The following is a 27711-nucleotide window of genomic DNA, read 5'->3' as shown; positions in this document are numbered from 1 at the left end:
CCCCAAGAAAAATATTATAAGTAAAGGACATGCCAACTTCAAAATTTAGCCATTGCAATGTGGTAAGAAATTAAATTTTATGAAGAAATAAATTCAGTGATGCTAGCTTGTTTTTGTTTTTGTTTTAATTTTGTTCATCACATAAAGAGGAGGTAACCCAAATTGGAATGGATTTTGTCTGCATGGTGAAACAAAAGGCATTTATTATTTGCATGTGCCTTTTTTGAAATTTGCCTTCTGATGCATTCACACATCCTTGCAATGGGCTTTTCCCCTACGATCTTCTCTTAAAACACTTAATTTTGAATGGTCATGAAGTAAGTAGGGTATATGTATCTGTGCATTTGTGAGTCTCAGTGATGTAGTTAAATGCATCTCCTTATAAGGATATAATCCTGAAAGAAAAAAAAAAAAAAAAGAGGGAGAGATAAGAGGCATATATTGACTATATTTCTTACAATTCTTTTTAGTTTTAATTAGCTCACATTCTAAAACTTTCTGTTGATTTTTATTGACCATTTTTCCCGATATTCCTTATAGTAAATATCATCCATTCTGAATAGGGATAAAATGTTAATATTACTGATGTATAATTTACATATAATTTCAATAGCAAATTTACTTCATTACAATACAATGGATTTGTCTTAAGATCACTGTTTCAATTTTTCTATTACCAGTATTATATTTTTCATAGTTATTCTTAGCAACTGAAATATATTTTGTGTGCATTCACAGGAAACTGCAGTATTGTTAGGCTACTGACTTGGAGAAGTAATTGAAAAGTTAAAATCAATAATTTATTTATTTTTTAAAGATTTACTTATTTATTTATCTGACTTGTCATGGGAGGGGGAAGGAGATGAGTAGGATAGGAGAGTGAGATGAGTAGATTTCCCCTTTGAGCCAAGACCTGAATCCAGGCTAGATCACAGGACCCCGAGATCATGACCTGAGTGGAAATCAAGTCAATAGCTTCATCAACTGAGCCTCCTAGGGGCCTCCAAATCAATAATTTAAAAGTATGTGAATTTATACAAATAATAGCAGTTATACATTGTATTTTATAAGTTACCAATGACACAACTCAATCTGGATAAATTTAAAAATGTGCTTTATTTGAAGACTCTCATCAATTTTTCATAATTTTTTAAAATTTAGAATGAAATTTCAGTATAAATTTATTGAAGACATTATTTTCAGCAGAAGCTGGTGAATTTAATTATTTTCCAACATTCAATTTTCTTTTTTACCTTTATTTTATGGTAGTCTTTAAATAGACATATGTAGAATTTTTGAAATCAAAGCTATTTTTTTCAACTTTTGTAGAATCCCCAAACTAATACCATACTGAATTTATGATTAGAGCTTTGTAATAGAGCTTGAAGTCCAGAATTGTGATACCACCAGCTTTGGTTTTCTTTTTCAACATTCTTCTGGCAATTCAGGGGAACATACACAAAAACAGACACATAGACCTATGGAACAGACTAGAGAACCCAGATGGACCCTCAACTCTATGATCAACTAATCTTCAACAAAGCAGGAAAGAATTTCTAGTGGAAGAAAGATAGTCTCTTCAACAAATCGTGTTGGGAGAATTGGGCAGCCACATGCAGAAGAATGAGACTGGACCATTTCCTTACTCCACGCACAAAAATAGACTCAAAATGGATCAAAAACCTAAATGTGAGACAGGAATCCATCAAAGTCCTTGAGGAGAACACAGGCAACAACCTCTGTGACTTCTGCCACAGCTATTTCTTTCTAGACACATTGCCAAAGGCAAGGGAAGCAAGGGCAAAAATGAACTATCAGGACTTCATCAAGATAAAAATTTTTGCAAAGCAAAGGGAACAGTTGACAAAACCAAAAGACAACGAAAAGAATGGGAGAAAGTATTTGCAAATGACATATCAGATAAAGGGCTAGTATCCAAAATCTATAGAGAATTTATCAAACTCAACACCCAAAGAACAAATAATCCAATCAAGAAATGGACAGAGAACAGTAACAGACATTTCTGCAAAGAAGACATCCAGATGGCCAACAGACACATGAAAAAGGGCTCCACATTACTCAGCATCAGGGAAATACAAATAATAACCACAATGAGGATACAACCTCACACCATTTAGAATGGCTAAAATTAGGAAGTCAGGAAATGACAGATGTTGATCAGGACATGGAGAAAGGGAAACCACCTTACACTCTTGATGGGAATGCAAGCTGGAACAGCCATTCTGGAAAACAGTATGGAGTTTTCTCAGAAAATGGAAAAAGTAGAGCTATTCTCACCCAGCAATTGCACTACTAGGTATTTACCTCAAAGTTATAAAGTGATCCAAAGGGGCAACTGTACCTCAGTGTTTATAGCAGCAATGTCCACAATAGCTAAACTATGGAAGGAGCCCAGATGTCCATTTGGATAAAGATGTGACACACCCCCCCACACACACAAATGGAATAGTATGCAGCCATCAAAAATAAAATCTTGCCACTTGCAATAATGTGGATGGAACTAGAGGGTATTATGCTAAGTGAGAGAAGTGGATCAGAGAAAGACAATTATCATATGCTTTCACCTATATGTGGAATTTGAGAAACAAGGTGGGGGATCATAAGGGAAAAGAGGAAAAAATGAAGATGAAACCAGATAGTGAGACCAACCATAAGAGACTCTTAATCTCAGGAAACAAGCTGAGGGTTGCTGGAATGAAGTGGGGTGGGAAGGATGGGATGGCTGGGTGATGGACTTTGGAGAGATTGTGTGTTGTGGTGAATGCTGTGTATTGTGTAAGACTGATGAATTACAGACCTGTACCACTGAAAGAAATAATACTATATGTTAATTTTAAAAATATGGGAAAAAAAATAGTGTATATAAGTGTCGAGGGTGGATGCTCCAGGGGCCCGGAGATCCATCAACCGCAGAGCTTTGCAAAATGGCGCCTGGAGATTTGCCAGAAGGTGTGTCTAGAGTGACTGATCGTAAACAGGAAGTACTACCTATTGGCTGTTGAACTATTGCTATGCTGTGGGTACTTGGTAACAAGCTTAAGATTGGTGGATGCATATCGCTGTCTATGCTGATTGGCTTAGCTCCCCTATATAAGTGATGGCCATATGAAATAAAGCGCCTGCTTTTTTGAAACCCAACCAGATGGAGGGTTGTTATAATCGCTGCTGGACGGTGATATATAAGGGTGCCTGGGTGGCTCAGTAGGTTAAACACCTGCTTTTGGCTCAGGTCATGAGCCTAGGGTTCTGGGATTGGGTCCCACGCCAGGCTCCTTGCTCAGCAGGAAGTCTGTTTTTCCCTTTCCCTCTGTCTCTCTCCTTTAAAAAAGAAAAAAAAAATAGGGACACCTGGATGGCTCAGTCATTGGACATCTGCCTTCTGCTTGGGTCATGATCTCGGGGTCCTGGCATTGAGCCCCACGTTGGGTTCTCTGCTTGGTGAGAAGCCCGCTTCTCCCTCTCCTACTCCCCCTGCTTGTGTTCCCTCTCTCACTTTGTCTCTCTCTGTCAAATAAATAAATAAAATCTTAAAAAAAAAAAAGAAGGAAACCTTAAGTAGAAAAAAAAATTGTGTATGTGTTCATATAACAGCCATATCTAGCAACAGTGATTAAAAGCTAAATTATATTATCTAGAAATTAACATTGAAGAAAGTTAAACTCTTTTTTGCTAAGATCTCTGTGATACCATTTATTTGATAAACAGAGATTTTCAAAATATAGTTCCAGTTTTTTCTGCAGATAAAGGATGTAATTTGGATATAATTTGTTGTTTAGAAATTAATTCCAAAAGATTACTATGATGGGCACCTTATTTGGAAGTAAAATGTTCAAGAGAACAATCAATACAAACTAAACTAAAAATTCTGCTTGTAAAAGAAGTTTTGTATAATATAAATTTCAGATGACTTCCTAACAGAAAATATACATACAGAAAATATCCAGACCCATCACTGACCCCTATTTAAATTATCATAATTTGGACTCTTGAATTACTTATGGTACTACTGTTTAATTAACACCTTCTCAAATAACAAATGTATTGGCATGTGAATATGGTACTTCTACAAGCCTCAGTCTTTTCTTTTTTCAAGAATTTAGTTATTTATTTGAGAGAGAGAGTGTATGTGCTCATTGAGAGCACAATCAGGGGAATGGCAGTGAGAAAGGAAGACGCAGGCTGCCTTTTTAGTAGAAGCCCGACTCGGGTCTCAATCCCAGGACTCTGGGATCATGACCTGAGCTGGAGACAGACACTTAACCCACTAAACCACCAAGGTGCCCCTCAGCCTCAGTCTTAATAAACATTTTTTCTGCCAATTCCTAGAGCTTAGCAGATATGCATCATTCCAACTGTCAGGGTCCTTTACTTCATTATGTTGATTTAAACTATGGGTGATGATAAGTACAATTTAAGTAATATAATATACTTTTCTAAAATCAAAAAATAAATATTTAACTAAACTATTCATTTAAAACCTAACAGATATGCTTATGTTAAATGTCTAGTTCTAAAGATAAATATTAGTGTAGAATTATATAAGCTGAGAGTTCTCCTAGTTTATGACCATTAAGCCAGGTGATACGTTGTGAAAAGCAGAAAAGCTTATTAGTTTATTTGGAGATGTTCGGATTTGTTTTGTCTGTTTACAACAACAAAGCAGAAGACTTAAGTCATACCTACTTCCAGGGCTTGTTTCTTTAGGGAACAATGGAAATTATACATGCTATCTAGGCATACTCAGAAGTAGCAAAGCATCTAGCCACATAGTGAAAAAGGACAACCAGCTCTCACCAACTGGTAAAATTAGAAGCCCAATTCCAGAACACAATTCCATAGGAGGACAGGCACCCTTTGGGTTTTTTCAGCACTTTGCCTACCAAGGTATACATTCTTCAGAGCAAACTGGGGAACAAAGTTAATATTCCTGAAGGAATATTTTTTAAAGTAAGATGAAGGATGCCTGGGTAGCTTAGTCATTAAGTGTCTGCCTTCAGCTCAGGTCATGATCCTCAGGTCCTGGGATCAAGCCCTGCATTGGGCTCCCTGCTCAGCGGGAAGCCTGCTTCTCCTCTCCTCCTTCCCCTGCTTGTGTTCCTTCTCTTGCTATATCTCTGTCAAATAAATAAAATTAAAAAAATAAATAAGTAAGATGAAATATTGTGCATCTATCTCTAGATGCCCATTGTAACAACAATGAACATGCAAAAGAGATTTTGATAAATCTGCTTTTGAACTAGTCATTAATAAAAAATGCCACAACAGCACAGAGGACAAACCTATGTCAGTTTTCTTATTTTAAAGATTTTATTTATTTATTTGAGAAATAGAGAGAGGGAGAGAGCACAAGCAGGGGGAGGAGCAAAGAGGGAGAGGGAGAAGCAGACTCCCCACTCAGCAGGGAGCCCAACATGGGGTTTAATGCCAGGACCCTAAGATCATGACCTGAGCCAAAGGCAGACGCTTAACTGACTGAGCTAGCCAGGCACCCCCTATGTCACTTTTTATGTAAAATAATTGATTGTTCTGACCCCATTAACAAAAATATTAGATACTTTCTTTTTTGTGGATTTGACTTCTTTACTAAGAAAGGCATTTGCAAGTTATTGTCCTTCAATAGCACTTTTTTTTTTTTTTTTAAGTAAAATGTAAACACCTTTACCAAAGCCTGAAACAATTTGTTCTAGCGAAGTTTTGGTGAGACTGATTCTTCCTTGCAGGAGATAAATAAGGTGTCAGAATGTTTAAAAAAAAAAAAAATCCTCCTTTATTAAGGGAAAAAACAAGGGCATCGATAATTCATAATCTCTTTTCTCTCATAAATGGACATGTTCACATAAAACATGTGAAAGGGTAATTGCTACATGTTATTTTGAAAGCAGTTGGGTCAATCTTAGGCAGTAGATTGGTTGTGGAAGGGAGGGTACTTTCAGCTATTCAGAGTCCATTGGTGTGGAATGAAGTCAATTGAATTCATCACAAATGGCCCATCTCCTCCCTATATCCTATATATCAGCACATTGGCTAACACGTATGAAATGCCCACTTGACTGAAATGTATTTGCCATGCCTATTTAGTTGCAATTGCATGATACAAATAGACATTGACAAATGTCTCTTGTCTACTTTGGAAGATTATTTCATGTCAATAAACTGGAAAAAGTGAAATCTGATACCTAATGGGGCAATTTACAAGATCACTGAAACATACTCTATTCTCAATAAAGCCTGTTCTACATCATATAACTCTCTGAACTCTACTCTGCAGTGATTCTTTACAACCAAATTGTTTCCTAAGAGCACTCGACTTATGTATTGATTCACTAATCCTCATTAACATTCCAGTGATGCAAATAGAACACATTATGGTTTCTATTATATAGATGGGTAGGCAGAGCAATATAAAGTTTAGCCAATATCAAAGCTTACACTCTAATACAGATTGAAATTAAATTTCATGGAACGTGCTTGTTCAAACTCCTATTACCTTTTTTGACATAGGTGATAAAATGCTAAATAAAATATTAAATGTTATAAGATTTTATGATAAAGTTTTCTGTACTGTTTTAATACCAGAATGGAAATTTTAAAATTATTGTTATTATATAAAGATATTATAGAGGAGGAAGAAATTTCATTCTTTTCTCAAGGTTCTTCCCCTGATTTAGGAATTAAGTTGATGTGAGGCAGATTAACAAGAGGAGAAAAAAAAAATTTTATTATGTAAACATGAAGACCAATAATGAAATTGAGACTGAAAGAAATGACCAAAGTAGGCAGTTTATATACATTTTAGACAAAGAGATAATAAATTTGTGAAGCATTAACAGGATAAAGAAAGCAGGTGTTAGAGAACTTAATTAGTAAGGAATTCTAAGTGGAATTTGAGCAGACGTAGTAGATTAGTAAAAAAGTTAACGAGGTTTGTTTCTACAGCTTTCTCTGTTTTAAAGTCCCTGGCTCTGGTGATATGAATGCCTTCTTGTTATTACAGGAAGGGTACTTTTCATATGGGAGATTTATTTACCACTTTTGGGGAGACAGAGGTGGGTCTGAGTGTTTCCCAAGTATCCTAAATTCAAACTAATTAATATGCCATAGTAGTACATTATAAGCCAGCTTGCCCGGGCCCCTAAAATAACATAAGTAATCTTGTCAAAATGACTCTGAACACAAAATTTAATAAACTGGGATTATAAGCAATTTGTATATAATGACACTGCATACTAGTTTCCAACTTTGTCTTTACTAAATTTTAAAATATGCACATGATTACAGTAAACTCATTAAAAATAAATACTCCTGCATGTAGACACATGTTAATTTAAGTAAACTTGATGTTTACATAATAGTTATAGCTTTCTAATTGATTGATGAATTAGATAGATGGATAGATAATAGATAAGTGATAATATGATAGGTAAATAGACAGATGAAAAATAGTTTGAGTTCCCTTTAAAAAGTTGGGGGTAGGGGGTGGGATTTATGGACATTGGGGAGGGTATGTGCTTTGGTGAGTGCTGTGAAGTGTGTAAACCTGATGATTCACAGACCTGTACCCCTGGGGATAAAAATATATGTTTATAAAAAAATAAAAAATTAAAAAAAATAAAAGTGCTTAGCAAACCATGGTACAGAGAACCCCACACCACCAGCCCAGTAAGTAGAGCTGGGGAAGAGAAGACTTGTAGTGGTGAGTGGGAGTTTAGTATGAAGTGTTTATGGAGAAAACTGGAAAGTGTGCAGATTGTTACCTGCCTTCACAAGTTTCCCTTGACTGCATGTTTGATGGAAAAATCCGTCCAGAATTTCCCATGTTGTTTAACATGTTGTTCAACATACTCAGAGGTAGCTCTGAGTAGAAAAATGATACACCATATCTTCTGAGAAATTGCAGCTTAAATTAGGCACAGAAATATGTGACAGAGGTTCTGAAGCTCAACTATCCCAAAGCAGGCCAAGTTGGGACCAGCTCAGTTGAGGCAGAGAGAACCACCATGTTTTAATGAGGTTAATTATGCTCTTTAATGGACATAGCTATTTCTAAGAGTTATCACAATAGGGACGCCTGGGTGGCTCAGTTGGTTAAGCGTCTGCCTTCAGCTCTGGTCATGATCCCAGTGTCCTGGGATCTAGTTCCACATCAGGCTCCTTGCTCAGCAGGGAGCCTGCTTCTCCCTCTGCCTGCCATTCTGTCTGCCTGTGCTCACTCTCTCTCTGACAAATAAATAAAATCTTTAAAACAAAAACAAACAAACAAAAAAAGAGTTATCACAATATTTTAAAGTTTTTTTCAAAATCTGGTGTTTCACTATTATATTTCTTTATGGTCCTAATTTGCTTTTTTAGTCATCATTACAAAATAGAGAGTGTGTTTGATTTTAGACCAGAACACTGTCTACTTTTGTGTTGATGAAAATCCCATTATGAAATCTAGTAAGTTGTTTCCTAAAAACAAATGTTAGGAAAGCTAAATGAATAAATCTCATTATTTTCAATTTTTATAAAGGTTTTTTTTTTTTTTTGTTTTTGTGTCACAGTATCTATATCTTCTTGAGACTTATTGAAGGTATCTTGATAAATATGAGTGACTCAAAATGAGTGTCCTTTATTTTAGATGCATTTTCCTAGAGCTTTATTTATATTTAACATAATACAAATATAAATTAGATGTTCAAAGGTACTCTCCTATTCAGGTAATGAATTATAATTAAATAGGACACAGAAGCACTCTCAATCTGTTTCTTTGTATATATTTATACTTGCATATATGTTCTGTTTTATATACATACACCATAAGTTTCTTTAAATATCAAGTAATTATTTTTTAAAAGCTAAATCATATCAACTAACTCTATAACTTTTATTAAAAACTTTAGTCTGTAGATTTTCCCTTACATTCTACTTTTGTGTAAATCTTAGTGATATTTTTTAGTCTTCTAAAATTTCATCTATTTTTTGAATCTATATAGATATTTCAGTGGTTGCAAAAGATTCAGGGGAGAGAGCTAGATTTGCAAGGTGACTTTCTGAGCCCCTGTCTTGACGTTTCACTACTTTAATTCCTTTGAGATGTGTAAAAGTAAACTAAAAGGGAATGAAATGAAATTTGTCCCAGAGCTGAAAAACTGTAGGGTAGTGTCATTGAACTGGAAAGTTCAAATGTGTGCTGGGATGTATAGAATAGATGGGTTCCAGTTAAAGAAAGTTTACATCAACAAATGCAAAACAATACCACTCTGGTAATGCCTACATTTTTTTGGAAAGATCAATGAAAATTCTCTAAATTCTTAGCAGCAAAGTATGGACCTTGAGGAAGTCATTGGGAAACAAAAGAATTTTGAGTATCCTAGAGGCATACTGTTTATGGCTATCATGTTCTGCTTAGGCTTGCTCCCAACACAGTGTTAATTAAATTATACGGGATGCCACAAATGATTCCTAAAGCAAGATGTTAGAGTATACAAAGAGGAAATGCACTGTCCCTTCTAACTTCCTGCTGCCAAATAATAACAAAACATATAAAAATTTTAAATTATCCTTGAAATACATTGACTTGCTTAGTGTCTCTCCTGTATTCCATAGTTAAGACTATGATTCCTTTCTTGTTAACACTATACAACAGACTTTCTTACTAGCATAATGTAAGAGTTGAGTGAAGGGAAACACCAAAGCCACATATGATGCAGGGAATTGAACCAACCATGGGGCCCAGTAAGGCAAAAACAATTAAAAGTTAGCAAAGAAAAAAAAAAAAAAGTTGCTCTTTCTTTCTCCCAAGAGATTATTTGGTCAAATCTCAAATTCAAATGTCTGTCCTTTCTTGGTGGGAAAAATCAGGTTTGCTTATTTGCCCTTTTACTAGGACTATGGCATTATCAGGGGTCTAAATATACTCTGAAGAAAAAAAAAATCAGTAACTGCAAATAGTTTTTAAAAATTAGAGGAAATATGGAAAAGTCAGCAGTCTTATTTAGAATTACTTTCCTTTGGTTGTCATGCTCATTTGCACCTGCTATGGCTGTGGTTGTCATTTGTGCATCACTGAGCATGTGTACACCCAGTTTATTTTCATAGCTCTAGATAAAAGAAAGTTATCAAGTTTCTTTTCATAAATCAAAAGCCCACCATTTCCTCTATGTAAATAATCCTGATAAAAATGCTAAATATTACTTCACAGGGAGTTTCCAGAACATTATAATAAGGATCATGTATATAAAATGATAATGGAAAATTTTTCCTTTATTTTTTCCCTGCTGAATTTTAGAGGCTGATTCCACCCCCCCCTTATTGTTTAGGGTCCTCTTAAAAATAACTTGGGGTTGATTCAGGTGAACAGAAAATCCAATAAGTCTTAGTCCTGCCCTTGGATAAAGGGCAGCTTGCCCCCATGAGATTTATTTCATCCACTGCAAAGCATCTATCCAATGATTAATGCAGCCATTAAATCATAAACATCATATCCTACCTCCCCACAATGTCAAGGCACAGGTCAAGATGTTTATGTGGCTCCCTTGAATCCCCGTTGAGGGGAAAAAAATAAAAAAATAAAAAAATAAAAACACCTAAAAGAGCTGTCAGGGCTCTGCACCATGCACAACCTGCCAACTTAACAGTCTTCTCAAACATTTTACTTGGACTCTACCCACAGGCGAGCGATAGCTCAGGTTGGCCAAAAGGATTTTATAGTATTGTAGATGTTCTTATACTGGCCGATTAACATTTAGTTTTGGGATATGGAGGTACCTGACAATAGTTGTTGTGTTTCAAGTCTGAAAATTCAGACACTGCTTAAAGATTATCATTTTAATATCCTCTTACACTAATACCTATTGAATATACAGTGGAAATTCGTGTATTTGATATATAAGGCTAATTTAAACTCTAGAGTTCATAAGAATTCATACAATAACAAGAAATAGCAGGACTTTATTTTTGTATGACTTCACCTGTTGGGTAACGTTTTGTAAAGCCTTTGCCAACCAGATAGTACAAATGGTCTCATTACAGAGGCCATTTAATGTTTCTGTAACCATCTTATTAGGTACGATTGACATTCAATGAGTTGCAGATAATTTTATAAGTTTTGACACCTATGTAAATACACTTATTAATCTATCCTCTTTCTGTCATCTGTCTACCCAAAGAGATCATCAATATAATCAGAATAATGAATATATAAATATTAACTTCCAGAAGCGTTCTTGTGCTGTTTTGTAATCCCTTCCTCCTGTCCCTCCTTGCCCCCTTCCCCATACTCTCTCCATTGACAACTAGTAACAACTTCATCACTATATATGCATTTACATTTTAAGAATTTTATATTAATGAAAATATACCATATGGACACGTTTTGTTATTTTTAATTCAGTGTAATTATATTGATTATTCATCCATGTTTTTGTTCCATTATATGGACATACCACAATCTATTTCTTCATTCACCAGTTGATGGACATTTGTGTGGTTTTCTGTTTCTGGTTATTAAGAATTAAGCTTCATATGGTTTCACTTATTTGCGGAGCATAACAAATAACATGGAGGACATGGGGAGATGGAGAGAAGGGAGTTGAGGGAAACTGGAAGGGGAGGTGAACCATGAGAGACTATGGACTCTGAAAAACAACCTGAGGGTTTTGAAGGGGGTGGGGGATGGGAGGTTGGGGGAACCAGGTGGTGGGTATTAAGGAGGGCACGTATTGCATGGAGCACTGGGTGTGGTGCAAAAACAATGAATACTGTTACGCTGAAAAGAAATTAAAAAAAAAAAAGAATAAAGCTGCTATGGACATTTAAATGTATACATAATGTATTGTAATTTCCTTTCATTCCTTTTGGGTAAATAAATTAAAATGAAGCTGACTGGGTATATATTTAGTACATGTTGAAACTTTCTAGAAAACTGCTAAACTGACTTCCAAAGACATTAATCTTATTGTCCCCGGAGCAGCATATGAGTATTCCAGTCATTCCACATCTTTACCAATATATAATGGGATCATTTCTAATAGATGTGTTGTGGTGTCTTATTATGGTTTTAATTGACATTTTCATAATGACTAACAATGTTAAATATATTTCCTTCTGTTCACTTGGTATCTTCCCTGTTGAAGTAACTGTTCAAATCTTATGTGTTTTTAAATTAGATTTTTCCATTTTTATTACTTAATTTTGAGTTGTTTATATACCCTGGGTATAAGTATTTTATCAGATATGCAATAGCATATCTCTTTATGGTATATTTTAAGAGCAGAAGCACTTAATTTAGAAAAAAAATTACTTTTTTTTAAATAAATCCTGCTTTTGTTACTAAGTTGAATGAATCTTTGATTAACAAAATGAAAAAATATTTCTTCTAGAAGTTTATAGTTTTAGATGATATGTTTCTTTGTTTATAATCCATTCTGAGTATGGTAATTTTACAAGTTGAAATTTCTAGCCCTTAATTACTACTAATATTGTATAAAAATATAATGGAAATAAATATTAACTTCTACTATGTGTTTTTTTCTCAATACACTGATACTTGTACATATCCATTAGTTCCACTTCTTTAGTTTTGTAATTAATTAATTTCTGCTTATATTTGTATTCTGTTCTTTGATTTTCTCTTTATGACCTTTTGATTTATGAGCATTAATAATTTTCATTTTTGCCTACTAATATAAATAAGTATAAATATTAGGGCTATGAATTTTCTCTGAGCACTAAATTTGCTAAATTCTAGAGGTAATTATGTGTCATCTATTCATTTAGTTTATTTATCAAACATTTTGTAATATCCTCTTTAAATTTTTCAAAATGTTCTGTTTAACTTTAGTAAGATTTTTTTAATACTCTATTTGATTTCTGTTTTAGTATTTAATACTATTTTATTTTAGGAATATAGAATTACCTACTTTTAGACTACCCAAGTTTTTATCATCAAATTATTAATTTTTTAATGTTTCCATAAACATTTAAAAATATTTTTACTGTTTCAGTGATATAGTGTTTGCTAGGTATATAAATTATATATAACTTTTAAATTACATTACTAATTCTTCTATATTCTTAAAAATGTTGAATAACTGAGAAGGATAAATGGGGTTATTCCAATTTCTTCTTGAAATATCTCTATTTCTTACTTTATAAATGCTCATACCCATGTTATTTCATGCACAAATAATCATAAGTTACACGATCATTGTTGATTCCAACTTTATCATTTTAAAGTATTCTTATTTTATTATTTAAAAATGTCCAACTCTTAATTCAAACGCATATATATGAAGGTAGTAACAACACACTGTGTACCGGCTTTAAAAATTCCTCTTAATCAGATCCATCAGGGAAGCTAATTCCTTTAAAGAACGCAAGGCTTCATGAAGTAGCTAATTTCCAAAACATTCAGCCAGTAAAGTATGAAAAATTAAAGATAGCAACTAGTTCGGTCTTAAGAAAATATAAAGTAGACAATTAGCTTTTGAAAATTAGTTAAAATCAATAGGAAATAGTTATAGTTTACTCTGGGGACTCAACTATACTCTCTGGGCTCAAGATAACTGTCTCAATGGGCTAACACAAGTTTCTAAAATTCAAAATGTACTTGACATTAAACAATCAGTCAACCTTCATAGAGCTACCCAGAACTGATAAGCTAAAGCTTGTTTAAACTGGTCAATCATTTCTCCTTTTGCAACAATGAGGCATTTACCACTGCATTGCCCCTTGTAGCCATTGTCTTTAAAGGGCCCACTAGCCCTCACAGCTTCAGGAGTAGATCCTTTTGACTTCGGCGCTGCATCTCAAGTCACCCTCCCTTGCAGAGTCTAACCCTGTGTGTGATCTACGTCTCACTGTTCCTAGACAGGAGACTGTACGGAATGTTCACTGTGTCTGTGACTAACTAGGACGGGCCACATGTGCAGGGAAACAACCAAAGAGTAAACCTTACTTGCCCCAAAATTTATAAAAAGAAATGCCTGACATAAGCATTAAAACTAAATGCCACCAAATGTATTGAGAGTTGATATCTTCTTGAGCTCAATTTTTAAAACAAAGAATGGATCATTTATTGGTGAGGTCAATTAAAAAAAAGACATAAGTCAATAAAGACAAGTGGAGAATGGATTTTTTAAATTTATTTGACAGAGAGAGAGAGAGCACAAGCAGCCAGGCAGAGAGAGAGGAAGAAGCGGGCTCCCTGCTGAGCAGAGAGCCCAATATGGGGCTCGATCCCAGGACCCTGAGATCATGACCTGAGCTGAAGGCAGAGGCTTAGCCCTCTGAGCCACCCAGGTGCCATGGAGAGTGGAATTTTAAAAGCTATTTTGTTACTGGTCCCCTCTTGCTTTCAAACTGCAAGCAGAAAACCAAGATTGCTGTTGCCTTTTTTAGTGTACATAAATGTAACTCACTTAATGTTATTTGCCTGATTAAAATAGAAGACCAATGTTATATACATAACAGCATTTGGAAAATATCAATATATTATATGTACTCAATAAGTATGCCCTATCAGGAAGTACTCTTGAAAGTTTTTTAATAATAATAAATTATTATTTGTTGTGCATCCTGATTTTTTTGACTACCAGTACAGATAACTTACTTCAAAAATTTATCTGCCTGCTTCCAAGCCCCAAACTACATGATTGTCCTATAATCTTATAGCTCTGCTGACAGAATTTTAGGGAGCCTCATTTTTTCCCAACCTCCCACAAAATATGAGATTTTTCCAAATATCAATCTACTTATTTCATGAGGTGCCACTTTATATTTATAGCTGCTCATAGATGATTTTGACTTAAATTTAATCTAGTAGTAATTTTCTGATATAAAGTTTAAACCAGAAAAATAGTTAATAATATCATTGTGAAAATTATACTTATCATTCATTGATGGCTTATGTGTGTACCTAGACTTCAAAAACTAAATACATGTTCATAAACAGATTAGTTCTCCTCTAAACTTCCCTTGTGAGCATTATAAAATTGTAACAAACTCAGAGAATTTTGGCTTGTAGTATTAAGTTATTGATTAATTTTATTATAAGTCTCTCTACTACTTGAAATACTTTATTAGTATACAAAAAACAATTCTAGTGTCACAGGCCTCGAGTTGCAGAATTAAAATTATGATGAGGTCACTGGACTGAATGACACCCGAAAGAGGTGTCAATTACTTTTATTACATCAAAAAGAAAGATATTACTGATCCATTAAAAAAAATGCTGATTTTTTACTGTTTTTGACCTGCAAAATAGCAATTTTATGCGGTTCAAATTTATCATTTTATGAGGGAATTCACAAAGGCTGAGTTGAGTGATGAGATTTGGCTCTTGATGTTGGCTAGGTTCAGATGTGTCAAGAGTGGATGTCAGTTGCAGGGGCTCCCACCCAGAGTCAGAGAGCCCCAGAGGATAAGATGCAAGTCAGAGCTGTCTCTTCACTGACTTGTCCAGAGTGGAGAGATTCCCTGCTGACTGCCTGATTACTCCAAGTTATCAATTGATTATTCTCATGTAAACAATGAAAACAGCTCAAAGGGTAATTAATTACTGTTGCTTCCCCTGGTCTGCACTGGCTTCTTACTGTTCCTCTTTAGATTTTCTTCTGAAATACTCTTTTGGAGTTGTATTTAGAGGGAGAGAGAAATAAAAGGGCACTCATTTTACTAAAGTCAAAGTCAAGTTTTAAGGGCAGCTCCTTGCAGGAGCTAAACCTTTTCACTCAGAGGGGTCCTAATAGAATATTCTTCCTCCTGTGTCTTGGCATACATTAAGGACTAAACAATGTTGACTGGTATGTTAACTTTAATTGCCCAAGTGTTATAAGTTTTATATTTTTATCAAGAATTCTATTGACTCCTGAATTTATTTTATGCATGTTAGACTTCAATTCTTTTTTCAGAAATTATTTCGTCCCTTAATGTATTTTGTAAACTAAGCACATTTACATTAGAACTGTTACTGGAATGTAGTATCAAATGCATTATTCCTAAAATCATAAAAATGACACTAAGAAACTCTTTCCTTTAAGCAGACACCATTTAAACATGTATGTCTATCTTTGTTTCAGCAAGAAGTTTCAACTTAAGAACCTAAGCCATGTGTGGTGAATGCTGTGAATAAAAATTAAAAAGAAAGAAAGAAAGAAACTAAGCCATACACAATAATTATAAGAAAAAAGTAAATTGAACTAAATTCAGAGTTCTGTGTTAGGTTACTACACCCCTCTTTTGAGTTATTCATAATAGTGTTAAAACTGAGTGGATAACCAAATATTATTAGAATTGTATTTGTATGACCAATTATGAAGTGTTGTAGTCACTTCACAGAAAATGAAAATCATGCCCAAACCTAAACTTGGTCTGAATGTTCAGACTGATATCATCATACATGTTCCAAGAGGGGTTGAAAGTTTTGTTTCACCCTTAATGGGCCTTTGTGGAAAGCCAAACTCCCCACTGGTTTAAATATGGCTTGAGTGAGCAGATATAATATGTGAGTTATATTTGTGTAAAAGATAGAATATATTTCCTTAAGCATACTCATGATAGATATGAAAATGTGGGGTTTTGAGGGGATCTGTTTTCTATTCTTTCTTTGACATATAACTGACTTATGACATACTGGTTTTAGGTATACAGCATAATGATTCTGTATTTGTATACTTTGTCAAAGGATCAGAAAGTCAAGTTAACATTCGTCACCACACAGACTTCTAGAAATTGTTTTCTTTATTTTCCTGTTGTGACTTTTAAAATCAACTCTTTTAACAATTCAGTATGTTTCCTAATAAAATGTTTCCATTCTTTTTAAACTTAGTATATTTTTTTCTCAAAAAGTTTTATTCAGTTTTTATAATTGACCTGGAATTTTAGTTTCTGCAAGTAAGTGCATGTAGAGTACATTCTAAATATGCAAACATAAAACTGAAAAAAATAGGATAAAACAAAAGGAAAAGCAATTAATTGTATTTTATAATCTCAAATTATAATTTTGTTATTTAATAATGTGTAATATGGAAACGATTGACTACAATAAAAAGCATTATTTTAAAATACATTATAGTTTCCCATGTAAGTTGTTTCACTATGAAGTCATTTTTCCAAGTATTAATCAAAATTTTTCTTAATTCATTTAAAAATACATATATGTTTCATTTTGTTGTCACTTCTTTGTAATAAAGTCTAATTATATTTAAAGTGTAAGAAATATAATCTTTACATCTGGAATTAGCAATCAATGGAATGTGACTTTTTTAGAATATATATGCATGAGATCATGGCTACTTTGTTAATGTAAATTATCAATATACCGTGTCTTTTTTGAAGTCAACCTTTGCAGTTAATGTTAAATTGAAATTTTTTTCTTACTCATGAATTTATTAATGAATGTATTCATTAATTTATTAATTTTTTGGTTTTCTAATTTTTTGGTTTTCACCATTTTTTGGTGTTCTACATTCTAACCCTCTAAATGGAATTATTTAAATAGTCAGTTTTCTTTTGTAAAACCAGCTATTGTTAGATAGACTATATTTCCTTAAGCATATTCATGATAGACATGAAAATGTGGGGTCTCACTCTTTAGCAAACATATTGCAGTAAAATCTATTTTTGTTTAATTCTTTTCCTCCTTTTGAATAGTAATTGCAAAATATCTTTGTAAAATTAAAATCATTAAAGCCCATGGGATTCTTCTTTTCAGAGCCAGATGTGAGACAAATGATAATCCACGTAACTGCATTTATCTGTTAATGGTAGTCAATAAAATTTTTACCATATGGAAATTAGGAATAGTTCTAGTAAAATATATTCTAGGAAGCAGAGTTCCCCTACTAAATTATGCTCTTTGACAATGACATATTTGTAATTTTTCATTCATATCCAGTTCCTGCTTTGTCAGAAATTTTTAATGAGATATTTTCCTGAGATTTACTTTCTTCATCAATTCCTTTAGTGACATATGTGTCATATGTGTTTGTGATTTTACAATCTAACTGAAGATGAGGAATTGCATCTGAATGTGAATGAGAAATGAAAAGACAATGTTAATTGTATTTTCTTTGAATTTGTCAGATATTCTGGACTCCGTTAAGGCTTGGGTAGCATTTCAGGAAAACATGTGCAGACCCTTAACCCTGACCATGTCACACAGATGTTATTAAATGTCCTTCTTTTTTTTTTTTTTTTTTTTTTCATTTTTGGTTTTTTGTTTGTTTGTTTTTAATTTTTTAATTTTTTATAAACATATATTTTTATCCCCAGGGGTACAGGTCTGTGAATCACCAGGTTTACACACTTCACAACACTCACCAAAGCACATACCCTCCCCAATGTCCATAATCCCACTCCCTTCTCCCAAACCCCCTCCCCTCAGCAACCCTCAGTTTGTTTTGTGAGATTAAGATTCACTTATGGTTTGTCTCCCTCCCAATCCCATCTTGTTTCATTTATTCTTCTCTTACCCACTTAAGCCCCCATGTTGCATCACCACTTCCTCATATCAGGGAGATCATATGATAGTTGTCTTTCTCTGCTTGACTTATTTCGCTAAGCATGATTCGCTCTAGTTCCATCCATGTTGTCGCAAATGGCAAGATTTTATTTCTTTTGATGGCTGCATAGTATTCCATTGTGTATATATACCACATCTTCTTGATCCATTCATCTGTTGATGGACATCTAGGTTCTTTCCATAGTTTGGCTATTGTGGACATTGCTGCTATAAACATTCGGGTGCATGTGCCCCTTTGGATCACTACGTTTGTATCTTTAGGGTAAATACCCAATAGTGCAATTGCTGGGTCATAGGGCAGTAAATGTCCTTCTAGTAAAATTCCTGTTCCCCACTATTCTTTGCTCTTTAATTCTACCTATACCTTGGCGTTTTAGTGAGCTGATAGCTTCAGTTTCTCTATTTACCACCTCCTTAAAAACTTCTATGGCTATTTTCTTTTATAATTTCCTTGCACCTCTATAGCACTCATACTCTCTTCTGCTTTGCTCTCTCATTCTTACAAATGTTCTCCCTTCATAGATCTAGTTATTATTTCTTTGTTTCTCGGTCCCAACCTACCACTCTTAGAACTCCTCATCTACTTTGGTATGACCTCATTTTCTCCATCTTGCAAACTCATTATTAGTCACTGCTTTTCTGTAACTGCATGCTTTCCTCAAAGATCTCGACTTGCCACAAATTACAGTGAATTCCTCTCACCATTTCTCTCTTAAATTGAGTAATTCAGTCAGGATCACGATCAGAAATGAAGTCCATATTTCCAACTATCTGTGGAATACAAACATTTAAAGAGAAATATAGAAGATGGAAACTATTACTGTTATTTTAAATAAACTAAAATGCAAAACCTTAGTTATCTCTGTCATTTGTCCCCTACATTAAAAAAAATAAAAGAAAGAAAGAAAGAAAGAAAAAGAAAAAGAAAACAAGTTCTTGAAATGTATTTTAGTTGTATCTTTCCACTTAACTCTTGGTGCGGTCTTGGCTTAGGGCCATATCTTTCCCCCTTGGACTCCATCCTCACCTCCACTGCTACCAAAATGATCTTCTTGAAGTATAGGTCTGAACTCAACATTTTATTATCTCACAGTTTTTAGCTTTGCATTTAAGAACTTTTTAAATTCAGTTTCCCAATACTATTTTCATACTCTTCTCCCTTTTATACATTTCTGTGTTACAGCCAATGTGAAGCTTTTTTTCTTTTTACTTGCATGCCTTCAGTGTACTCACAAAGTGGTTCTTTATCTGTAATTTTTCTTCATCCTTTATGATTTTTCAAAAATTACTAGCATGTCAAGGTCTAAACTTTAGGTTACAAATCAATGATTTTTCCCTCATAATATTTTTCCAGATTAACTGCTGAAAGTGATTTTTCTTATAATTCAATTTTAAACTTTTTTGGCTTACTTACCTTTTTTTTTAAGATTTTTATTTATTTATTTGATAGAGATCATAAGTAGGCAGAGACAGGCAGAGAGAGGAGTAGGCAGGCTCCCTGTGAGGAGAAAGCCCAATGCGGAGCTCCATCCCAGGACCCCGCGATCATGACCCAAGCCGAAGACAGAGGCTTTAACCCACTGAGCCACCCAGGCACCCCTGGCTTACCTACTTTAAAGAATTTTTTTGTTAAATCCTTTAACAATTATTAATGCTTTTGAGATTTTTTCTACTTAATTATAAATTACTGATGGCATCTTTTGTAACATATGTATTATCTTACGTCTTAATATACTTTGAACATAGAATGACCTCAATACATATGTTTGCCTTGATACATATATTTGGCAATACATAATATTGCCATTATCCTCAAGTTTATTCTTTTGACAATTTAATCTTTTCTCTCAGTAGCATCTTAATGCTGAAACTTGAAAGATAAGCAAGAGTTATTCTGGTAGAGAAGTTGCTGTAAAACACTCAAGGAATATTAAAGTTTTACTGAAAACCCTTTACTAGTCCAAGCCAAAATCTTCTTCCTGTAGACAAATATGAAATCCCTCATTTCACTTTGCTCTTCTCTTACCCAACCAGCCTTAAACAGAGAAACACTCTATTACAAATGTAAATTACATTCTTTTATTTCCATGTTTAAACTCTTTAATGGGTTTTCAGTGTTCTTAAAATAAAAACTACACTTCTTTCCATGATCCAAAGTTAACTTCCTAACTTCCTTCTGGGCTAATTCTCCAGCTTTTCTGCTTACTATTGCTACTCTAACTCAGTCTAGTCCTGTCCCATTGACAACCTTCCTCAGTTCCTTAATAAAGTCATATTTTTTGTACCCTCCAAAATTTTTTATATCTGTTCTCTCTTCACACAGATCTTCACATGCTTGACTCATTTTACTATTAAGCTCACAAGTCATATCTTTATGGAGACCTTCCATTTTTATTTACAGAGATAAATCCAATTAAGTGCATGTGTGTGCACGCGCGTGCGCGCGCACATACACACACACACTGTTTTAGTCCATTCTCATAACCAAATACTCAAAGAAAGAGTAATATTTTCCAAGACATACCATTGATTGTTGTCACCAAAGATGGTATATTAATTGTTATCATATATTTAAATTTGCTGAATCATTCTAAGAATAAGAGTATACAAAATAATTATATTGGAGAAAATACAGCTGATATGTTCTCCAATTTTAAAAGGTTGATTTAAAGCACACCATGGTAAAATACTGAGTAAAAAACTGTTGGGCCAAGACTTGATGAATAGACTCCATATTCTTCTTACATCAAAATTAATAACCTTGTCATTTAGCTGCATTTCATTATGAAATAAAATCAAGTAAGCAAATAAACAAGCAAAAGTAACCAAAATCCTATTTCCATCAGAAGCAATGATCTGGACAAAGAGACTTATAAGTATTTAGGGAAACCTTTATTCCCTCCTTTGATGTTTCCTTCTAGGTGGAGGGTTATCTATTAACATGACACTCCCAGCCCTATCTCCTTCACCCATCTATTTACTCCTACTCTGAGTAGAAGTGTATGTGTTTTATCCATAAATTAAAGAGGGAATGGAAATACATATCTCAGCTTCTTTTTATTTCCAGGATTTGTCTTGGACAGAGAACTGCTGTGTGGGCTGCTTTTCTATGTCCTAAGTTATCCAATGCCAGCCCTCAGACTGGGACTTAGGAAAATGTGACTTTGGAAAAGATTTCTAACAAATATAATGTCATATGGGGTGCCTGGGTTGCTCAGCTGGTTCAGCGACTGCCTTCAGCTCTAGTCATAATCTCAGGGTCCTGGGATCAAGCCCAGTGTCTGGCTTCCTGCTCAACCGGGAGCCTGCTTTTCCTTCCACTTCTGTTCCTCCCTCTTGCTCGTGTGCATGCTCTCTCTCTCAAATAAATAAATAAAATATTTAGGGGAAAAAAAAGCAAACAAACAAAAAACAAATATGATATATGATAAAGGAAGGTTTAAATTAGAAAACCTCTTCCAGGTTTAACCTCTTCCAAGTTGTGTTGGACTTTTATTCTATACAATAAAAACTCGATTAAGGTAAATAGATAAGAGAATTCAAATTCTGCATATGAAGCCAGTTGCTGCTATGGTCGGTTCATGTACAATTTTTTTTTTTTTAATTTATTTGACAGAGAGAGAGAGATCACTGGTAGGCAGAGAGGCAGGCACAGGGCGAGGGGAAAGCAGGTTCCCCGCAGAATGGAGAGCCCAATGCAGGGCTCCATCCCAGGACACCGAGATCATGACCTGAGCCAAAGGCAGAGGCTTAACCCACTGAGGCACCCAGGTGCCCCTCCATGTACAATTCTTAACAGCTTTAGAACAGGCCACAGTCTGCCTTCTTTATGATGATTTCCTTGATTTGTAAAATACTAAAATACTACTCTTTTGAAGTTTTACCTCAATTTTATAGAAAATCTGATACTGAAAATCAAGTGAATGTCACATTTTATAGTTTTTCTATCTTTGTTTTGAACTATTGCTTAAATATTTTATTTTTCATATGACTCTTCAGTTGATTAAATATTATCATGTCAGCTAAATTAGACTTTTTTTATGCAAACTTAACCATGGTTTATAAATTTTTGTATCTTTATAGCAGCTTGTATTTCTTCTTAGAGCTAGCACATAATTATTGTTGGTTTTATTATAGCGTAGCAAAAATCCAATTGTAGTGAAAAAGAGGACATATAATATCTGTATTTCAACTTTATTATTAGTTAAATAATCCAATCAAAAAATATATTGTGCTGTGAGGAAAGTATATTTATGGAAAAGGAGCAAGATGAATAAGAAAGCTGAATTGATATAATTTATATAAGAGAGAGTAGGTGCTCATTTAATCAATCAATCAATAAACATTTATCCAGAACCTATTCTGTGGCAGGTACTATGCCTCATGGTGTGGTTACATCCCTGAACAAGTCAAACGTGTTCTTCTGTCTTCACAAACTTAGAATCTAATAAGAAAGGATAAACAAGAAAAGTAATGACAACACACTTGATTGGCCATGTGATAATTCATTTGCTGAATGTTATATATTCTATAAAAACAGTCCACAGCTTAAACACAGAAGGTTTATGTATATTTTCCACAGATAATGGGATTCATCATCTCAGTATATTGGTGTGCCAGTTTTCACATGCATATATATATATATATATGAGACAAATCCCAAACTGAATTTATACGTTAAATTAATTTAAATACTGGAGGGCTGTCTGGGTGGTGGCTCAGTTGGTAAAGTGTCTGCCTTAGGCTCAGGTCATGATCTTAGTGTTCTGTGATCAAGCAGTAACACCCCCTCCACCCCCGGCCTTGAGCTCCTGCTCAGCAGGAAGTCTTCTCTCTTTGCTTCTGCCTGCTGCTCCCTACCCCCCCCCCCTTGTGTTCTCTTTCTCTGTGACAAATAAATAAATAAAATCTTTAAAAAGTATTTTAAATACTGGAAATACAGCCTTCCCCCAGGGGAGAAGGAAAGAGTAACGTTACCACAAATTTTCGCTGTTACTGAGCCACAGCTAAGGGAAACAAAAATGCACTTTACCATCCAGGGGGATATTTTGGGTCTACACCAAAAACGGGAGGATTTTCTTGTTTTCAGGAGACTTAATAATTTGGCCACCACTGGCTACTGAATGCTTGTATGGAGAAAATAGAATGCCGTGAGATTTTATGTGGAGTTGGACAACATTGTGGAGTGTAGGATGTAGGAAATGAAACAGATAAATGTTGTGTTTTCTTCTAGAAACCATTTTAAGTAGTTTTATTGTATACTCATAGAAGTCAGCTTAATTTACTAATCATCGAAGAGATAAAAACAAACAACAAGAACAAAAGGAAGGAAACATAGTTAAACAGCATTCCCTATGAATCACACTTGAAAATTTTCTACTGTATCTAGTTATCACCTGAATTCAGAGGTTGCCTAAGGAAGGAAAATAACAGTGTGTCAGAGAAGAGATAAGAGTGGTGACGCATAACGCAATATGCATGGGGATGCCTTCAAGGCTGGATAATGTAAGTTTGTGTTACAAGCTTATTGATCCAGTTGGTGAAGTTATAAATAATTTCTGCAAAGAATCTTTGTCTTAAAGTTTTTTGTTTGTTGAAATTATGTCACCAAGTAAGATCCAAGGGGAAGATTCTTACAAAAGTAAATTGACTTTTTGCTTACATGCTTCTATTGAATGTCTTTCCTTGCATTTGTATAGAGATAATGATAGACTTATTGATGGAAAAAAATTATAAAAAGAGATCACTCAACCCATGTTTAAAGCTTCTGACGTCTGGATGTTACTATTTGCCATGTCTTCCACAGAGATAGCTTTTTTCTTTTCTATCTTCATATATTCTTGAAAATTTCTGTGTACTTATGAGGCAAATGATATTCCTATGTTTGCATCATCTGGCTAATCATATTTAAATAATTGTTATTTTAAAAAGTTGTCATTCACTCGAAGAATGGCATTCCAGCATTCACTATGTTTTACAGTATAATAAAATTATCTTACATATTAATATTAATACAACAAGTCTTTAAACATCAGATTCTGCTAATATTTTAGTCTAATGTAAAACTTAAAAATGGTTCAACTTCTCCACAAATCATTTAAATGTGGGACAAAATTGACTGAATTGATCTGTTGTTCTGCTGCTCTGTAGGGCAGAGCCTGGGCAAAGGGAAGAGCTATTTTCTGAATCCTGGCTTGCTATCTGAATAGTGACCATATCAACTATAACAGCGCTTGTCATCTGCCTTATGTTCTTAGAGGCAGCATAAATCTTTTGCCAAATGAAATCATCTCTATGAGAGCATAGGAAATGTCATAATGGGTTATACAAGTGATCCTTCTAATCCTAAATTCATTCTTGACAGAGATTCTAGTACCATTTTATGGGAAGATATGGCTGTGCCACCGACATCAAGATTTTTAAATTTAAGATACATTGAACACATCTTAATCTTGCATTATCAACTTGTTTTAAAAATGTCATATGAGTTTACCTAATCAGTTCAAGTTTACTTATGTCATGTAGCATATCTTAGCATGATATAGCAAATACCAAGTGATGATCATCTGTCATTTGATGGTTAAATAAAAGTGGATTAATCTCATGTTTTAGGGTTCTCCAGAGAAGCAAAACTGATATGATTCCATATGCAGAAAGTGATTTATTATAAAGAATTAGCGCGTATGATTATGGAAGCTGGCCAGACTAAAACCTGCAGTGTGGACAGGAGGCTTCCAACTCAGAAGAGCTAATGGTACAGTTCCAGTCCAAACGCTAGAAGGCAGAGATTCAGGGGAGATCACTTTCCAAGTCTAGGCAGAAAACAGACAAAGAGAGAATGTCATCTTGCCCAGGAAGGCAGGTATTTCTGTTTTATTCAGGCCTTCAAGTGACTGAATGAGGGGTACTCACATAATGGAGAGCAATCTGCTTTACTCAAAGTTTGCCCATTTCAGTGTTAAATCACATCCACATACACCCTTCAAGCTGATGCATAAAATTAAATCACACCCTGTTAACTGCATTCCTGCCTTGTACTTAGCAGCGTTTGAATACCCTCATCTTGAAATCATCTTTTTTCTTTTTTTTTTAATCTGATGCTTGTTTTGTATTCCTCCCAGCATATTCAGGTTTTTGTTTTGTTTTGGTTTGGTTTTTTGGTTTTTCGTTTTTTTTTTTTATTATGACAAACAGCAGGTATGATTTTTTAAATAACAACAATATGGCACTTGGGTAGCTCATTCAGTTAAGTGCCTGCTTCTGGCTCAGCTCGTGATCTCTGGGTCCTGGGATCAAACCCTTCATCAGGCTCCCTGCTTGGCAAAGAGCCTGCTTCTCCCTCTTCCCCTGCCCCTCTGCCCTGCTTGTGTTCTCTCTCTTGTTCTATCTCAAATAAATAAATAAATAAAATATTTTTAAAACAAATAAAAAAACAACAGCCAGGTTGGAAACGTTATTTTTGATAACTTAATCTAAACTTTTTCATTTTTACATATTACAAAAACAACACCACCAACAACAATGTAGTCAATTTGACATAAGCAAATTTGCTTTATTATTTCTTGTCCTCTGTAAGGTTCAGTTCAGTTATTTTAGATATTTGTCTTGTTTCTTTTCCTTCCTAGGACAGTGTTTATGTTTCTGGAAGTTTACATTCTGTTACGGCATCAAGGAAAGCATCTGGTCATCAGTGGTCCCTGCGCATTTGGGATCTGGCTGAGGTCTAGAGACTTTCGGTTCTGGGTGGCTCTCTTCATCCATAGTAGCATCTGCTAAGATGGCTGACCTCCCAACTGGTCATAAGGGGTAGAATCTATGTAGCTAAGGCTCCTTCAAGATCTATAAGTTGTCCCTTTTATTAAACTACCCATATTTTTGAGTGCAGGGATGTTTAGCTCTTTCCTTATCCAACGCTAGGGTGACAAGCAGTTTGGCATATTTGTGTCAGGTCCTTTTTCCTCCTGTTCCGCACACTCCCCTAGTGTGGTCACACCAAAGTGGTGTTGGGAAATTTTGCAAAGGTCTCATCTCCCAGAGTACTAGTAGGGAATCAGGAAACAAAATTCTCTTCACTTTCAGATTTCACCAAACATTTCTAGAGTCCATATCATATCCTTGCCCCAGTGACAAGAAGGTATAAGAGAGATTAGGCACAGACACTTCCTGAAGCACTCCATTACCCACCAACTCTATCCTTCATGTTTCTGGTTTTCTTCCCTCTCTTCACTGTCTTAAAAAATTATGTTAATCCTTAGGTAAGAGAAATGATAATAACATCAATAGGCATTTTCACAAATCAAAGTTATAGAACATATTTTGACTTACTGATATAGAAGAGCTAGGATTTAAATATGCAAAACATTTTCCTACACATAATTATTAAAACTATTAAGAAATACTGCAGGGAGTTTATAAAGACAGAATTTTTTTGTACCATTTTTCCTTATGTTTTTGTGGAAGCAAACCTGCACTGCTGTTTGATATAAGACTTATAAATAAAATATTAATAAGGAATAAAATCACATCTATTCATAATTGCAGTTAGAGCTGAAGGATAAAATATGTTTCTCTCTACCCCATTATCAAATCCTTCTCTTATAATACAATAAAAACAATATATAGAGAAAAGGACAATGAGAACTTAGAGGTGATCAGAGTAGATGAGAAATGTCAAATTATTTGTTTATGGTGTTTTGCAGATGGATGAGTGACAATTGACTTAGATTAAGTCTTCTTCTTCTTCTTCCTCTTCTTCTTTTTTTTTTTTTTTAATAAGAAACTACAATACAGAAAACCAACAACATGTAAAATTCTTTGTGCCACAAAATCCAAGAATGTCATAAGAAATCTAGGTAACAGTACTTTTGAAAGTACATTATTAAATGAGACAAAAGGAGAAATCAATAAAAGATAATTTGTTGGATTCCAAATATGTTACCTCCAACCCAAGTAGCTTACTGATTGACCATTCCACAACAATAGAAGACAAGTATTATTGCCAGTGGAAGTTGAACAAGGGATTCTGAACTTTAGGAAAACATACTTAGCTAAAAGAAGGAAAGACGATAAATAATAATTCTGCATATTGAATGGTAAAAACCCACCATTTCACTTGATTAGCTTCCAGAATGCTTGCTGTCCACCCTCAAAACCCTTTGGTAATAAAAGAATGCCTTCCGGAAAAACTT

The 27711-nt window shown here is 34.4% G+C and overlaps 1 long non-coding RNA gene across 1 annotated transcript; it reads right to left on the bottom strand.

Moving 5' to 3' along the window:
- Positions 1 to 111: 111 nt before the first annotated feature.
- LOC309864607 lies at positions 112 to 27711 on the bottom strand. The gene is made up of 3 exons (XR_014311646.1): positions 27628 to 27711; positions 27165 to 27302; positions 112 to 395 (listed from the first exon to the last, which is right to left on the bottom strand). It is a non-coding gene; the product is annotated as an uncharacterized lncRNA (long non-coding RNA).

This window comes from Mustela nivalis (genome assembly GCF_964662115.1).
Source record: "Mustela nivalis genome assembly, chromosome: 5".
NCBI lineage: Eukaryota > Metazoa > Chordata > Mammalia > Carnivora > Mustelidae > Mustela > Mustela nivalis.
Note: the sequence above shows the minus strand (reverse complement) of the source record. Positions and strands in the feature narration are given on the sequence as shown.